Consider the following 11,658-nt stretch of genomic DNA (forward strand, 5'->3'; position numbering starts at 1 on the left):
AAGTGTGAATATTAGCGAACTTGTAACTTAATATGCCATGGTTACACAGGCTGACAAGAATTTTATACAGAATAATCGAGAGACTGGTAGAAGCCGATCTCGGGGAAATGAATCTGGTTTCTGGAGAAATAGAACAGTATGCGAGGCTACACTGGGCTTACGACTTATGTTAGAACACTGTTTGAAGAATGGCGAACCTATGTTTACAGGAACTGCAGATTTAGAGAAAGGATTTTACCGTGTTGACTGGAATACACTCATTGAAATCTTGAAGTTAACAGAGAGATAATACGGGGACCGAAAGGTTATTTACAACTTGTACAAAAATCAAACTGTAGTTATGAGTCGAGTGACAGGGTGTGAAAGGGACGCAGTAGCTGAACAGGAAGTGGGACAGGATTGCAGGGTCTCCCCGATGATATTTCAAATGTTCAAATGTGTGTGAAATCATAAGGGAGCATACTGCTGAGGTCATCGGTCCCTAGACTTACTCACTACTTAAGGGGCTCCGGAAAGGCTCAAAATCATGAAAAGTTCAATTTTTACTTTTTAGCGTTTTATGAATCTGCAGACTATTAACTTTTAATAGATATATAATTTATTCAATTCCGAAGACTACAACCGTTTTTAAATTTTTTTTTAAATGTGTTCTACATGGGCGTGACCCACTGTGGCGCTGTTAAACTGCTGTCAAATGGTGTTATTATTAACGTCCGTGTTCATCAGGTACATTTTAGTGATGTGAGATAAAGTATGTGTTGTGGCTAACCTGTGATGGTTCAATATATATCGCTGGTGTGATTGTCGATTGTTTCATGTTTATTTACTCTGTCGTTATCTCGAAAATATTCGTAATTAATTCTGTTTCTTGAGTCTCTGTTTTGTTGAAGTATAATAATGAGTAAAAGTAAAGGCTATTAGGCAAAATACACAAAGTGTCGACGAAATGAAGAAGGCTGTTTGGGCCCTTTTTTTTTCATACTTCTTCAACCGATGAAAATCCCCAACATAGCTTATGTCCCAAAGAAGAAGACAGTTGGTGTAAATATAACAAAGGACTGCTAACTGGTGAAGTGTACACTCATAAGCATAGTCTGCCTCATGCAATAATGGAGGTGATAAAACCTATTTTCAGAGACTTAGCAGCACCTGAACTGTTGAAAAAGTGTATTCACGGAAAAACTCAAAACCCCAATGAAAGTGTAAATAGTGTTACATGGTCGAGAATCCCAAAGACTGTATTTTTTGGAATAGAAACACTTCACTTTGGTGTGTATGATGCTGTTGCGACTTTCAATGATGGCAACATTGTAAGGTGCAAGGTATTTAGAAATATGGGAATGAAGATAGGTTCTAACATGGTACGAGCGATGCATGCTTTAGACAAGGAACGCCTTCGGGCTGCAGACAGGGCTGTAAAGAGTCTAGAAATACAAGCAAGAGTAAACAGGAGGAGGAACAAGAGGAAGCTGAAGGAGGAGTTTGCAGAGGATGAAGATAATCCATCCTATGGACCTGGAATGCACTAAAAAGTTAATCCAATCTTTGACGCTCGATTCCCAAAACTTTTATTTTCTCATACTAATTACATGTTTTCTAAGGATCTTCCTAACATATTTGTTTCAAACTTTCAGTAAACGTTACACAGTACCTTCTGCATAATTTAACACAGCCTTTTTCCAAAAAACTGTATATTTTTGAATATATAAATAAAAAATTGCAAAAAAATGTTGTGAATTTTCATTACAATTGAAAAATAATCATCTTTAATAACTGAACTAAAATTTTGTAAAATCCCTGTGTTAAGTTGTAGCCCATATTCCAATAAATAATCTGTAAAAAGTTCAACTTCCTACCTCAAATACTTTGTGAGGAAAGATGTAATTTATAAGCGTTATTTTAATATTGCAAGTATAGGGCGTTCCGGAGCCCCTTAAACTAAGGACAACACACACACGCATGCCCGAGGGAGGACTCGAACCTCCGGCGGGAGGGGCCAAACAATCCGTGACTTGAAGCCTCAAATCTCCCGGCGACTCCGCGCGGCCGGTGGTATTAAATCTTTACATTCAGCAAGCAGTAAAAGAAATCAAGAAGAAATTTGAAAATGGTTCAGGGACAAGAAACAAAAAACTTTTAGGTTTTTCGGTAACGTTTCAATTCTGTGAGAGACCTCAAAAGACGTCGCAGAGTTAGTGAACGAGATGGGTAGTTGTCTTGAAAAGACATCATAAGATGAAGATCACCAGAATTAAGACAATCGTAATGGCGTGTAGAGTTAAATCAGGAGGTGCTGGGAGGATTAGATTAGAAAATGAGACACTAGAAATAGTAGATAACTTTCGCTGCATGGGCTGCAAATTAATTCAAAAAAATGGTTCAAATGGCTCTGAGCACTATGAGACTTAACTTCTGAGTCATCAGTCCCCTAGACCTTAGAACTACTTAAACCTAACTAACCTAAGGACATCACACACATCCATGCCCGAGGCAGGACCGTAGCGGTCGCGCGGTTCCAGACTGTAGCAAATTAATTAATGACAGCCGGAGTAGAGAGGATATGGACTGGCAACAGCAAGAAACTTGTCTGAGGTAGAGACACTTGTTAACAAGCGTGCATGACCGAAGGAACACGGCGTCAGAATTCGGAATAGCACAGGCGCTGCAATATCGTATCTACCCGCCGACAACGGGCGAGAGACTTTCAAGCAAAATGCTTCCCCTGTACGGGAATATACACTCCTGGAAATGGAAAAAAGAACACATTGACACCGGTGTGTCAGACCCACCATACTTGCTCCGGACACTGCGAGAGGGCTGTACAAGCAATGATCACACGCACGGCACAGCGGACACACCAGGAACCGCGGTGTTGGCCGTCGAATGGCGCTAGCTGCGCAGCATTTGTGCACCGCCGCCGTCAGTGTCAGCCAGTTTTCCGTGGCATACGGAGCTCCATCGCTGTCTTTAACACTGGTAGCATGCCGCGACAGCGTGGACGTGAACCGCATGTGCAGTTGACGGACTTTGAGCGAGGGCGTATAGTGGGCATGCGGGAGGCCGGGTGGACGTACCGCCGAATTGCTCAACACGTGGGGCGTGAGGTCTCCACAGTACATCGATGTTGTCGCCAGTGGTCGGCGGAAGGTGCACGTGCCCGTCGACCTGGGACCGGACCGCAGCGACGCACGGATGCACGCCAAGACCGTAGGATCCTACGCAGTGCCGTAGGGGACCGCACCGCCACTTCCCAGCAAATTAGGGACACTGTTGCTCCTGGGGTATCGGCGAGGACCATTCGCAACCGTCTCCATGAAGCTGGGCTACGGTCCCGCACACCGTTAGGCCGTCTTCCGCTCACTCCCCAACATCGTGCAGCCCGCCTCCAGTGGTGTCGCGACAGGCGTGAATGGAGGGACGAATGGAGACGTGTCGTCTTCAGCGATGAGAGTCGCTTCTGCCTTGGTGCCAATGATGTTCGTATGCGTGTTTGGCGCCGTGCAGGTGAGCGCCACAATCAGGACTGCATACGACCGAGGCACACAGGGCCAACACGCGGTATCATGGTGTGGGGAGCGATCTCCTACACTGGCCGTACACCACTGGTGATCGTCGAGGGGACACTGAATAGTGCACGGTACATCCAAACCGTCATCGAACCCATCGTTCTACCATTCCTAGACTGGCAAGGGAACTTGCTGTTCCAACAGGACAATGCACGTCCGCATGTATCCCGTGCCACCCAACGTGCTCTAGAAGGTGTAAGTCAACTACCCTGGCCAGCAAGATCTCCAGATCAGTCCCCCATTGAGCATGTTTGGGACTGGATGAAGCGTCGTCTCACGCGGTCTGCACGTCCAGCACGAACGCTGGTCCAACTGTGGCGCCAGGTGGAAATGGCATGGCAAGCTGTTCCACAGGACTACATCCAGCATCTCTACGATCGTCTCCATGGGAGAATAGCAGCCTGCATTGCTGCGAAAGGTGGATATACACTGTACTAGTGCCGACATTGTGCATGCTCTGTTGCCTGTGTCTATGTGCCTGTGGTTCTGTCAGTGTGATCATGTGATGTATCTGACCCCAGGAATGTGTCAATAAAGTTTCCCCTTCCTGGGACAATGAATTCACGGTGTTCTTATTTCAATTTCCAGGAGTGTACATAATGGATGTACGAGTACAGGTTGTAGACACATGATTGACGACGTATGGAAGTTGGGGTAAGGCCATGAATCGTGTGCGGATAGCCAAATGGTAAGGTGACCGATCGCGATAAGCGGGAAATCCGGATTGGAGTCCAGTCCGGCACAAAAAACAAAGCAGTTCAGATAAGAAGAGAGTAGAAGAGTCTTTTGAAATGTAGTGATACAGAAGAATGTCGAAATTTAGATAGGTAGATCGAATGACAAATGAGGAAGTACACTACTGGCCACTAAAATTGCTACACCACGAAGATGACGTGCTACAGACGCGAAATTTAACCGACAGGACGAAGATGCTGTGATATGCAAATGATTAGCTTTTCAGAGCAGTTAGACAAGGTTGGCGCCGGTGGCGACACCTACAACGAGCTGACATGAGGAAAGTTTCCAACCGATTTCTCATACACAAACAGCAGTTGACCGGCGTTGCCTGGTGAAACGTTGTTGTGATGCCTCCTTTGATAAAAGTCGGATTGTAGCCTATCGCGATTGCGGTTTATCGTATCGTGACATTGCTGCTCGCGTTGGTCAAGATCCAATCACTGTTAGCAGAATATGGAATCGGTGGGTTCAGGAGGGTAATACGGAACGCCGTGCTGGATCCCAACGACCTCGTATCACGACCAGTCGATATGACAGGCATCATACCCGCATGGCTGCCATGTCTCGAGCCCTGAGTCAACAGATGGGGACGAACATTTCGACGACGTTTGCAGCAGCATGGACTATCAGCTCGGAGACCACGGCTGCCGTTACCCTTGACGCTGCATCACAGACAGGAGCGCCTGCGATCGTGTACTAAACGACAAACCTCGGTGCACGAATGGCAAAACGTCATTTTTTCGGATGAATCCAGGTTCTGTTTACAGCATGACGATGGTCGCATCCGTGTTTGGCGACATCGCTGTGAACGCACGTTCGAAGCGTGTATTCGTCATACTGGCGTATCACCCGGCGTGATGGTAAGGGGTGCCATTGGTTACACGCCTCGGTCACCTTTTGTTAGAACTGACGGCACTTTGAACAGTGGACGTTACATTTCAGATGTGTTACGACCCATGGCTCTACCCTTCATTCGATCCCTGCGAAACCCTACATTTCAGCAGGATAATGGAGGACAGCATGTTGCAGGTCCTGTACGGGCCTTTCTGAATACAGAAAATGTTCGACTGCTGCTCTGGCCAGCACATTCTCCAGATCTCTCACCAATTGAAAACGTCTGGTCAATGATGGCCGAGCAACTGGCTCGTCACAATACGCCGGTCAAGCTTGATGAACTGTGGTATTGTGTTGAAGCTGCATGGGCAGCTGTAACTGTACACGCCATCCAAGCTCTGTTTCACTCAATGCCCAGCCGTATCAAGGCCGTTATTACGGCCAGAGGTGGTTGTTCTGGGTACTGATTTCTGAGGATTTATGCACCCAAACTGCGTGAAAATGTAATCAGATGTCAGTTCTAGTATAATATATTTGTCCAATGAATACCCGTTTATCATCTGCATTTCTTCTTGGTGTATCAATTTTAATGGCCAGTATTGTAGTAAATCTAATGTGGGGAAGTAGGAATTTATTCTTCAGCTTTACCTAAAAGAGGGGCTGGGTTGACCCTGAAGCATTAAGGAATAGTTAGTTTGGTAATGGAGGAATGTGTGTAGGGGGGGGGGGGGTGGGGGGGGGCTGCAACTGTAGAGGGGGACCCAAGTGGATGCAGTTTCGAGTAGTTATGCAGAGATGAATATGCTTGCACGGGACAGACTAGCACTGAGAGCTGCAAATAACGAATCCTCGCACTAGAGACTCTAACAAGGGTAACAACGACATTACTGAGATCGTTTGCTCAGCTTGAAGACGCAGGAACAGAGCCTGATTTGAAGTGCAGGGCTAATAGTGTCACTGCAGAGTGAAGAGTATTTTTAGTGCTGCATTGTGGGGCTGCGTCCTCGTCTGTCGGAGCACTTGTCTTCGGCCACTGGCTCCGGCTGCGGTTGGCGCCCTGCACTCACGACCACCCCCCCTCCCCTCTCTCTTTCCCCTCAGTGCGCTGCGAGCAGGCTAATTAAACGCGACGCGAAGTCGAGCGCAGATGTCTGCGGCGCGGGGAGCCTCTGCCGCCGGCCCGCCGCTCCAGATGTCGACCAGCCAGCCAGGAATGCCGCGCAGCCAGACCCACGTCAGCGCGGACGCGTCTGCGAGCGCAGATGGCGTCTGTACAGACGGGCTGCGCCGAAACCATTGTCTCTGGCGAGCGAGTTAGCGCAGCAGATAGCAGCCCGGCTGTAGCCAGTCTGCCACTCACAGCGCCGCGCGGAACAGTCACGCGGGCGATGTTGGCACCTTGCAATGAAGGACGACATCCGCGTTCCCAGCTGTGTGGCTCAGAAACGGGTCCTCCCTACCTTGACTGCACATTTTTATTTAGTTGTTTCTTGTAAGGACGGGGGTGGGGGGGACATCGGGTCATCAGCTCATCAGCCCATCACGCCCCAAATTCCTCTCCTATGCCAACCCCTTCGTCTCACAGTAGTACTCGCGCCTGAATTAGAGATGGGGGATCCGCTCCTGAACTGATTCATAGAGTTGAATCTTTCAAAGGAGTGAACAGTCAGTGATTCAGAAAAAAAGAATGGCAGCTCCAAACGTTTCCCAGGGCAGAGAGAGAGAGAGAGAGAGAGAGAGAGAGAGAGAGACTGAGCATATCAGCGGCGCCTCTGCTGGTCAGAGCACAGTGCACGCCACACAGCACAGCCGGCGCCGGCCTCTGCCCTGCTTCTACCTTGGCTGCCTGCAGTGTGCAGTACCCCATTGGATTTTGTGTTTCACATATGCCGTGCCGTCTCTGTGCATCCTCTGCCGCGTGCAGTGTCTGGCGCAGCTTAACTTAGCATCGCACTCTGTCGGCGATCGTTTCAGTTGCACGTCCTGCCCTCTGGGCACTTGATGCGAGCAACAGGACAGAGAGCCTCCTAGCGGATAACAACCTGCTCGCAAGAGAACTGACGATTTGTCTCGGAGCGGGTGACTGGTGGCCGTTCACCACTCCCCCCACCCTCGGAACTCGCCCGCTCAACACTCACCTCACCGTTCTCGACTCTAGCCAGAGCGTTGAGCAAAGCAACTCAGGTGTCACTCTGGTCTCTGCGGTCTTAGCTCATGCAGTAATACAGCTCGCGGCTCGACCTGCTTGACTCAGCGTCTCTACTGGATATTGTTCTTCGTAGTAATACCGCTATATATTACATTATTATGTTATGTATACATCATTTGTTTTTATTTTATTTTTATTTGTTTAAACTGATCAGATTAGGTTCCTGACGACTCCTCTTACTATAGGATTTTTATTATGGACACTCGAATTTACGCTTTAATTACAAGCGAACCGATAAACGTATCGCAAAATGTGATACACCAATATTTTCCTTGTTTTATTCTGCGTAAGGCTATATGCAGCACTTTAGTCTTACAGTCAAATTTATATATTTTTTTCTTATCCTGGTACGGATTTTGCGATTTTAGGCGTCTTCGGAAGGAAACGTTCACTTTAAAAATATATGGCTTGCGATGTATTTGTATGAGGTTAGTGAAATTTTAATACATTATAGCCAAATATATTGTTAATGTAAATCTCAAGTTACAACATTTTCCGATCACCCAAAAAACCACGATAGTGCAAAATAAATCAATAATCAAAAACTTTGTCATATCGTGGAAATTTCAATAAACAATACAAAATTCTTACTCATTATCGGTGTTACTTCAAAATAGGATCAAATAAGATCAAAATACAGGTATAGTACTGGAATAAACCAAGTTTGAAGGGCAATGTGCCTTCCATTTATTTTCTATTGTGAATGAGTGGTGAATCATGAAAAAGAGCTAGTTCATTTCAGGGAGTGAACAGTTCTGATCCGATCTGTGAAAAGAACAGTTTTGCCCATCTCTAGCCTGAACTCCTCAAATATAGACCTGTTCCAGTGTCCATCTTCCCCTTCAGTCTTTGACCTCGACACCTCCCTCTCCTACAGTCGTTCCAAAACTGAGGGTAATTACCCCCTGAGGGATAAAATGAAATGACAGCCCAGACCATCACTCGTGGTTGTCGTGCCAAACGGTGAGCGAGACTCAGGTTCGTCCACGCTGTCCAGGGCGTCTCCAGACACGGTCATCGGAGCTCATTTCGAAGCGGCGCTCACCACTGAAGATATACTCCAGTCAACGAGATTCCAGCCCGTCTCGAGACGCCTGGACAGCGGTGGGATAGCAGCCTGTCGCTCGCCAATTCGGCCCGACAACCAGGAACGATGATCGAGTGTGCCATTTCTTTTCGTAGCAGGACCATCTTCGTTGTCATCCACGGTACCATTATAGTACACCAGTACGTCGACGATATTCTACGCCCCGTTTTTTTTTTTGCCCTTCATTTCAAGCAATATTGGGCTTACATTGCAGCAAGGTAATGCCCGCCTGGGCACAGTGAGATTTTCTACTGCTTGTCTTTACGCTTGCCAAACCCTGCTTTGGCCACATCTCTCCCCATTTGAGAACGTCTGGAGCATTATGGTCAGGCCCTTCCAATCAGCTCTCGAATTTGACGATCTAATTCGCCAATTGGACAGACTTTAAGAACTTTCAGCATTGCAGCGCGTCAGCAGTCTGTGTGTTTTAGCCGTTCTCCTTGTTCGCTGTTTGTCTTAGTCCCTTCACTGCATGTGTTCCTGTTTTTATGCGTTTGGGCGCTGATGACCACGCCGTTTAGCGCCCGTAAACTTCAAACACACACACACACACACACACACACACACACACACACACACACACACACACAAGTATCGAAATAATTATAAAAAATCCGCCACGATTGCACAAGAGAGCCTGTGACCATCGTACATTGGCTGGGGCGAGGCAGCACATACAAGGTTGAGATAAGTAATATTATTGACTTGGTATATATGTACCGTGTACCTGTAAAAAAAAATTTATGGGCCCTTGCCGCTGTAGGTGTTGACTTTAGCCTTTGACTATGCCTATTTAGGCAAGCGTGGTTACCCTCGCTGAAACATAGGTAAACACCAGGTAGTTTGCTCAATCGAGGCAGATTTTTCGTAATTATTTGGACAGACTTTGGCACGATGTCCCTCGGAGGACATCCAGTAACACTACCAATCAATCCCAAGCCAAATAAGCTGCTCGTGTAGGGGATAGCGGTGGACGAACGAGTTATTGAGTTCCTCTGGTTCTGAAGCCCTTTCTCTTCAGTAAATCCAGTTTTTCTAAAATTGCAATCATTTGTTTGTCTGACCACGTGCGTCACATCTACTGGTTTCCGTCCCACTCGTATAATTCCCTCGTGGTGCGTCTTTTTTTTTATCTTAGAATTTATCTACGTTTTGACACAAGATCCAAAAACACATCAACAACGAATTTCACACCATTGATCAACGAAAACAGCACTGAAATAGCTGCCTGTATATGAGATAGTTATTACTGGACAGGGGGACATCGCATGGTCAGTCAGGAAAAACCGGCACATAAGTAAGCAGAAGTAGAAACTGAAGAAACAAAACGCGTAATTGAGGACGTGTAATAGAGAGATACTGTTTGTAGAACGTGGATCATTATATTGGCCATGACTTCGAGACGTTTGCGATGTGTATGATATTTTAATTAATTAGATGCAATCTTAATACCGTACATTCTGACTGTCGCAACTAGCGAGCAACGAGGCCATAAATCGTTTCTCGTACGAAAAGCCAAACTTTTATCTAAATGCTGCTGCTTTTAACTCTGAGTTAAACTTTCTCGACAAGTGTTGTAAACTGTATGACTACTTGGTCAGGAGACCTATTGGACGAGGCACGGAAAGCCCTCTTGACGGCCGAAGAACTCGGATCCCAGGTATCTCCTGCTGTGGCGGTTGTTTGAAACCAGGGGGGGCTCTACGTTTCATACACAACCTACCTGTGCTGGTTTGCAATTTAGAGCACCAGATACTCTGTTACGTTAGGAGGTCGGACACTGACTCCTTTAACGCCCACAAACGCCTCTCTGTGGTGTAGACATGCGTGAACGACTCCTCAAACATCGCTCAGGCCGGTATTACACTATCAAATTTCTTTGTCCAATATCTTTGTCCAATATCTTTGTCAAAGATATTTGATAGTGTAATAGGGACTTTGTCAAATGTCGTCCAATATTTGATCAAATCTAGGGCCTCGCTGTATATTTGATCAAAGAAACCGCTTGTCTTCTGTTCACTGCAATGTGACATGTTAGCACATGGAGCGCTAGCATCGCTGCAGCGTACTGTCGTCTGTAGTGTTTTTATAACCATTGCCGGTAAATACAATTGGTGTGTGCCGACAACTACAAAATTAATAGAGATGTCTGAAGCTGATGAGGCGCTTTACAACGTGAGGCACCCTGAATACAAAAATAGATTAAGAAGATTGGAGACCTAACCTGACCCAACCTAACCTAACATAACCATCTCCTGTAGCAAGGAATCGGAGTGTTATAGTGAGCCTGTCTTCTGAAGATGTAGCAGTTCTTAAGTGAATATTGTGCTTTGTGATATGAGGATACACTTCATTGAGCACATACAGAAATGTATGCTCATCCATTCTTAAGTAATTGATGTAATACTTGACGTCTTCCACTGTAAGCTCACGTAACAAGTTTTGTTGAATGCTTTTATCGTGTCGTCGTAAAACCCACGGCTTCACCCAGATTAGATTACTTTTTCGTTCCATAGATCCGTGCTGAGGAGAGCCTCATGGATGTGGAACATGTCGATTTTTTTAAAGCTGAAATAATACTAATAGTATGAATAAATACAATATATCATTTGCTTCTATTAAAAATTTCGCCAATGGAGTAGAAGGAGTTAGCCAGTAGTAAGTCTTTCAGGCTCCTTTTAAACTGATCTTTATTTCTAACTAAATTTTTTTATGTTTCCTGGCAAATTATTGAAGATGAGTGTTCCTGAGTAGTGGACCCCTTTTTGAACTAAAGTAAGTGCTTTCAAGTCCTTGTGCAGATCATTTTTGTTCCTGGTATTGTATGTATGAACTGAGTTGTTTGTTGGAAAAAGAGATATATTATTTACGACAAATTTCATTAAGAAGTAAATATACTGAGAGGCAGTAGTTAGTATACCCAGTTCTTTGAAGAGGTTTCTGCAGGAGGTCCGTGAATTTACTCCACAAACAATACGTATTACACGCTTTTGTACCTTGAAAACTTGTTTGACTTCAAGATTTACCCCAAAATATTATCCCATATGACATTATGGAATGAAAGTATGCAAGCTTTTTCATTTTTATGTCGCCTATGTCTGCTAACACTCGAATTGCAAATACAGATTTGTTAAGGCCTTTCTGCAGTTCTGTGGTGTGCTCCTCCCAACTGAATTTATTATCAAGTTGTGATCCCAGGACTTTTAAGACTGTCAACCTCGTAT

Source organism: Schistocerca cancellata, chromosome 3 (genome assembly GCF_023864275.1).
Source record: "Schistocerca cancellata isolate TAMUIC-IGC-003103 chromosome 3, iqSchCanc2.1, whole genome shotgun sequence".
NCBI lineage: Eukaryota > Metazoa > Arthropoda > Insecta > Orthoptera > Acrididae > Schistocerca > Schistocerca cancellata.